Source organism: Mustela erminea, chromosome 6 (assembly GCF_009829155.1).
Source record: "Mustela erminea isolate mMusErm1 chromosome 6, mMusErm1.Pri, whole genome shotgun sequence".
NCBI lineage: Eukaryota > Metazoa > Chordata > Mammalia > Carnivora > Mustelidae > Mustela > Mustela erminea.
In genome coordinates this window covers 34239146-34245374 of record NC_045619.1, presented here as the reverse complement: position 1 = coordinate 34245374, position 6229 = coordinate 34239146, and the positions used below count along the sequence as shown (strand labels likewise).

General features: G+C 37.0%; 1 non-coding gene across 1 annotated transcript; it reads right to left on the bottom strand.

Annotated features, from left to right (window-relative positions):
* Nucleotides 1–4197: 4197 nt before the first annotated feature.
* Nucleotides 4198–4304, bottom strand: LOC116594558. The gene has a single exon (XR_004287274.1). It is a non-coding gene; the product is annotated as a U6 spliceosomal RNA (small nuclear RNA).
* Nucleotides 4305–6229: the final 1925 nt, after the last annotated feature.

Here is a 6229-nt window from a genome sequence, read left to right as displayed (position 1 = left end):
TGCTTCAGATGTTATCATTTGCCTCCCTAAATAAACCACTAAAGCAGCAGAAGAAATGAAAAACAGGTATAAATCTTCAGGTATAAATCCTTCCATGGGGCCTTTATAGAGCACTTACCTCGCAGCATCTGTGAGAACATTGCATCAAACAAACTGCAAACCTGTTTTCAAGCAGAGATGATAAAGGAAATAAGGTACTTTAAATGATGTGGCCAAAACTCACTCATCCATATAGCAAAGAGTTTTTGAGCTACTAATTATGAGACACTGAAGTAAATAAGATGGAAGAAATCAGGTTCTTAACTATAAGGAGCCAGCATGGAGCATCAAGATAAAATAGGTAAAAATAGCTCTACCACGTGGCATGATTAGATTAGGAGCCCAGTGGAAGTGTGTTGCCACAGACGGAGTGATGGGCAAGAAGAGCTTTCCAAGTAAATGAACTGAACTGACCAAAGAAAGAAATGCCCATTCTGCTTTCAGGAAAAAAACACATTGCTTTTATTGGAGAGGAAATATACAGGTACATCTGCATATGCATGTGTATGTACATATATATTTGCATATATAAATACTCACTTAAGTACTCATACTTACACATATATGTGCATGCATACACAAGAATACATGCATCCTTACCAACTCTGTGAAATAAAGAAAACAGGACAATGAAGGCTGTGTGACCTTCCAATTATACAAATCTATATAGTATTCCTAATTACGAAACTCATTTTGGTTTGGGGGGTTTGTTTGTTTGCTTGTTTTCATTAATTTCAGATGTAGTGTTCTATAATTCATCAGTTGATATGATACCCAGTGCTCATCACATCAAATGCCCTCTTTAATGCTCCCCCCAATTACCATCCCTCCCATTTACCTCCCCTTCAGCAACCCTCAGTTTGTTTCCCATAGTTAAGGGTCTCTCATGATTTGTCTCCCTCTCCAGTTTCTTTCCATTCAGTCTTCACTCCCTTCCTTTATGGTCCTCTGCACTGTTTCTTATATTCCACATATGAATGAAACCATATGATAATTGACTTTCTCTAAATGACTTATTTCACTTAGCATAATACCCCCCAGTTCCATCCACATCAATGTAAATGGTAAGTATTCATCCGTTCTGATTACTAGTAATACTCCATTGTATATATATACACCACATCTTCTTTATCCATTCATCAGTCTAAGGACATCTCAGCTCCTTCCACAGTTTACCTGTTGGACATTCCTGCTATGAATATTGGGGTGCAGGTCTCCCTTTGTTTCACTACATCTGTATCTTTGGGATAAATACCTAGTAGTCCAATTACTGGGTCGTGGGGTAACTCTATCTTTTTTTTTTTTTTTTTTAAGAGTAACTTTATTTTTAACTTCTTGAGAAATCTCCATACTCTTTCCCAGAGTGGCTGTACCAGCTCGCATTCCTACCAACAGTGTAAAAGGGTTCCCCTTTCTCCGCATCCTTGCCAACATTTGTTGTTTCCTTATTTTAGCCATTCTGACTGGTGTAAGGTGGTAGGTATCCTGTGACTTTGATTTGTATTTCCCAGATGCTGAGTGATGTTGAGCATTATTTCATGTGTTTTTTGGCCATTTGGATGTCTTCTTCGGAGAAGTCTGTGTCTTCTGCCCATTTCTTGACCATATTATTTGTTTTCTGGGTGTTGAGTTTGATAAGTTCTTTATATATCTTGGGTACTATTAGCCCTTTATCTGATATATCATTTGCAAATATCTTCTTCCATTCCATAGGTTGCCTTTTAGTTTTGTTGACTGCTGAAACTCATCTTAAATCTCAGATTAAGGAACTTTTTTTTGTCCCCATTACACTTAATCATCAAGCTTCCATCATATAGAAATTATATGTCTGTTATTTGTGTAAAAGATAACATAAAATTCCCTTGACACTCACCCTAGTATCACTTAGGAAATTGTTATATTTGTCACTGTGTTTTCAGGGCATTTTGCAAAGAAGAATAAAGCTGTAACTTTAAAAAGCTCAGGCTAATCTATTTGCCTTTTTGAAATAATAAAAGACCCATTCAGGAAGCTTCATCTATGGATAATATGTTTTTCACAAAATGATACATTTAATAGATAAAAATCAAAAAGTGAGGTGGGGCAAGACAGATACACGTGTGTTACTTTATGTAAAATGACATTTAGAAGCCAAATAAGAAAGAAGAGGTCTCCTTTCAAGTATATTCAGTATTGCAAAATGAAACACTCTGTGTCTGTTTTTCTTAAATTTGACATTTCTTTTTAGAATTTTAAGATCTTGCCTCACTGGAATGGAAAAGATCACCAAAAAATTGTCAAAAGCATTAAAGCTTAATTCATTAACCAGTTACTTTTATGAGTTTTGGAATGATATTTGCTTGAATACATTTTTTTTAAAGATTTTATTTATTTATTTGACAGACAGAGACCCCAAGTAGGCAGAGAGGCAGGCAGAGAGAGAGAGAGAGGAGGAAGCAGGCTTCCCTGCAGAGCAGAGAGCCCCATGCGGGGCTTGATCCCATGACCCTGGGATCATGACCTGAGCTGAAGGCAGAGGCTTTAACCCACTGAGCCACCCAGGCGCCCCTTGAATACATTTTTTTAAAGAGATACTGCAACATGCAGTATAAAATGTTAGTATCCAGGAAATTCATATCATATATAAATTGTAGTAAATGTTTCAATAATACTTGGAAGTAGAATACATTAAATAATTTGCAGCATGATTTCTTCATACATCTTTTCTTTCCTGTGTTTCTATATTGGGAGACTTGTTAATTTAGACTTTGAAGAAGAAAGAATTATTCTAAAGCACAATGATTTTTCAGAAGACATTATTTTCTGCCTCTTCTCAATAGCATTGTCCCCCACATCTCACATAGTCTGTTCCTGTACTCAAACATTTTAAGCTAATGGAACTCAACTTTTTGTGTTTCCAAAATAAGGTAAACATATTTTTTTATATTACATACTCACTGTTCTTATAACTATGTACTTATTCAGTGAAAATATTCATTGGTAATGTACTCTAATCACAATATTATGATTAGAAAAAATTGAATAAAATAATATGATATAAAGTGTTCTATCACACATGGATGGAAATTACAAAAATATTGATTAATAGTTTCAATGATTCAGTCTAGCTTTTTTTGTTGTTATTTTGTTTCTTTTAGAGAAAGAGAATGTGTGAGCAGCAGTGGGGGGGGGGTGCAGAGGGATAGAGAGAAATCAAGCCAACAAGGAACCCAACATATGGATCAATCTCACAACCCTGAGATCATGACCTGAGCTGAAATCAAGAGTCAGACCCTTAACTGACTGAGCCACTCAGGTATCCCAATTCATTCTAATTATTAAAATACTAAAAATAAATTTTAAAAAGACGTTTTTCTAGTGGAAGGCTGTAATTTTAAAAATTCACATTACCTATTTTCTTCTTCTATTAATTTGCAGCATGATTATTAGACATTTTGGACTATACTTGTATATTCTTAGTGTACTGCCTTGGAATATTATTAAAAGCATTCAGCCCAAACTATAACAACTTATGTTGGTTAACCAAAAATATTACACATTCATTTATTACTCAAAATCATAGCAGCAACTTTTTTTTAAAGATTTTTTCATTTGTTTATTTAGAGAGAGAGAGAGAGAGAGGCAAGCTGGGGGAGTGGGAGATGGAGAAAGAGAATCCCAAGCAGCCTGCATGGGAGCCAGACACGGGACAAGCCAGACACTGGGCTCGATCTCACAACACAGAGATCATGACCTGAGCTGAAATCAAGAGTCAGATGTTAACCGATTGACCCATCCAGGCATCCCAAGATCACAATAGTCAATTTTTATTGGCACTAGATGACATACTGTGGGCTTTTGAATGCCTAATACACAAAAACATTATGTAAATATTTAAAGCAACATAAATATGTAATAAAAGTGGGAAATTCTAGACAGCAAATACCAATCACTTACTGTATTTATCTTTTCTTTGTTATTTATTTATTTATTTATTTATTTTTATCTTAATTAATTTTTTATTTTTTATAAACATATATTTTTATCCCCAGGGGTACAGGTCTGTGAATCACCAGGTTTACACACTTCACAGCACTCACCAAAGCACATACCCTCCCCAATGTCCATAATCCCACCCCCTTCTCCCAAACCCCCTCCCCCCAGCAACCCTCAGTTTGTAAAAATATGGAACGCTTCACGAATTTGCGTGTCATCCTTGCGCAGGGGCCATGCTAATCTTCTCTGTATCGTTCCAATTTTAGTATATGTGCTGCCGAAGCGAGCACTGTATTTATCTTTTTATATTAATTGGCATTCAAATTTGAACACACACATATAAATGCCTATATGTATTTACATATGATTTTTCTGAATGATTTTGGAATTGCAGGTGCCAATGCCACAGTACTCCAAAATACTCAGTATGCTTTTGTAAGAACAAGAACATTTTTACACATAATCCTAGTACAATTATGAAAATCAGGTTACTTAATTTACCCTGAATACAATTCATAAATAAAAACATAATAATTATAATTAGTAAATAGGAAATCAATTATTAATTTATAAAATTTAATCTAATACAGTTATCTGGTTAACAGATCATGTATGCTTTGCCAATTCTCCCAAAAATGTCTTTTTATGTAAGATAATTATCTGTCCTAACCCGTGGTCCAATCAGGATCACACATGAACTCAGTTTTCATCTCTCTATAGCCTCCTTAATTAGAAGCAGTTTGTCAGTCATTGTCTTTCATGAATTTGGCATTTTTGAAGAATGAAAGCCAGTTATTTTGTAGACTTCTTACTTTGGGTTCCTGTATTACTTCCTTATGATTAAGAATACCACAAAGTGATGTGCCCCTCTCAAGGCCAAACAAAGCCCTAATTCTCAAACAAAAGGCAAATCTGTGTTCATCTGGCAACTCACATGATCTGAGGTGACAATAAAGACAGTCACCCCTCCATTTTTTACCATGCCCTGGATTTATTCTTTTTGTGTTTAAGTTCCTAGCACAGTTCAAAGCAAATAGGTTATTGTAATATCTTTGTATTTCTTATTTTTGCCATGATAATTTATTGTGGCAGACTCTCAGCCTATCAAAAACTTGACTTCTAGAGGCCTACTATTTCAGCACCACAGGCTAGTTAAGGTAACTGTTTTGCCGAATGTCTTATAAGAATGGGGCGCCTGGGTGGCTCAGTCATTAAGCGTCCGCCTTCGGCTCAGGTCATGATCCCAGGATCCTGGGATCGAGCCCGGCACTAGGATCCCTGCTCCACGGGAAGTCTGCATCTTTCTCTCCCTCTCCCCCTGCTCATATTCCCTCTCTCACTGTGTCTCTCTCTGTCAAATAAATAAATAAAATCTTAAAAAAAAAAAAAAAAGCCAGTCTCCATTTTCTCATGTACATGAGGATATCAGGGACTTCAACTCTGCCAGGAAGATAACCAATCCCACACTGCCATGTCCATGAGTGCCTCTGCCCGTGACAACTTCTAGTCATACCAAATGTCGTAACCAGATAAAGGGCGCAGAAAAAGGAGTGAACTCTTAAAGTAGTGAGAATGTGTTCTAAGCTACAGATCACAGAAGGAGGACACCAAGTGGCCACTGCCTTATCTGTAACTCAGAGAATGTTGGCACTGTTGTGACTTCAATCAAAATTGCAATTATCAGAAGCCTATCATATTCAGGAAGCTCTGTGTTCCAGAAATGTGTGACATCAACAATATGGATATCCCACGTCTTCCTTCTTGGCATCCTTAAGTTAGTGACTGATGCTGCTGCTCTAACAGAGAAACAATGGCTGCTGCAACTGCACATGTCAGTAGAAGCTGCAAACCAGCAGAATTTGCAGCGCCGCCCTCCTTCCAGCTTCACTGTCCCCCACAAATACATCTGGTTCGCCAAATCTAAATTCAACTGAGCCACAAAGGAAATCTGGAAAATGTAAATTTTAGCTTTTCAACCTCTCTTATATAAGGAGCCATGTAATGCCAGGAGTGCTGATTCACCGTCTCCTCTCTTGCTGGGGAGAATGTCACAAACTCCTCAGAGTTTCAACTCTCAGCATCTCCTACAGTTTGCTTAATGCAGGTTGTGGTCTTTGCCGTTTTCTGCCAGCAACTTTGGGTTCTTTCTTTAGCCCTGACATCTGGGTAGCCCCTTTGTTAGAATCATGATGTCACTTCAGAGAATCCTTTCGGG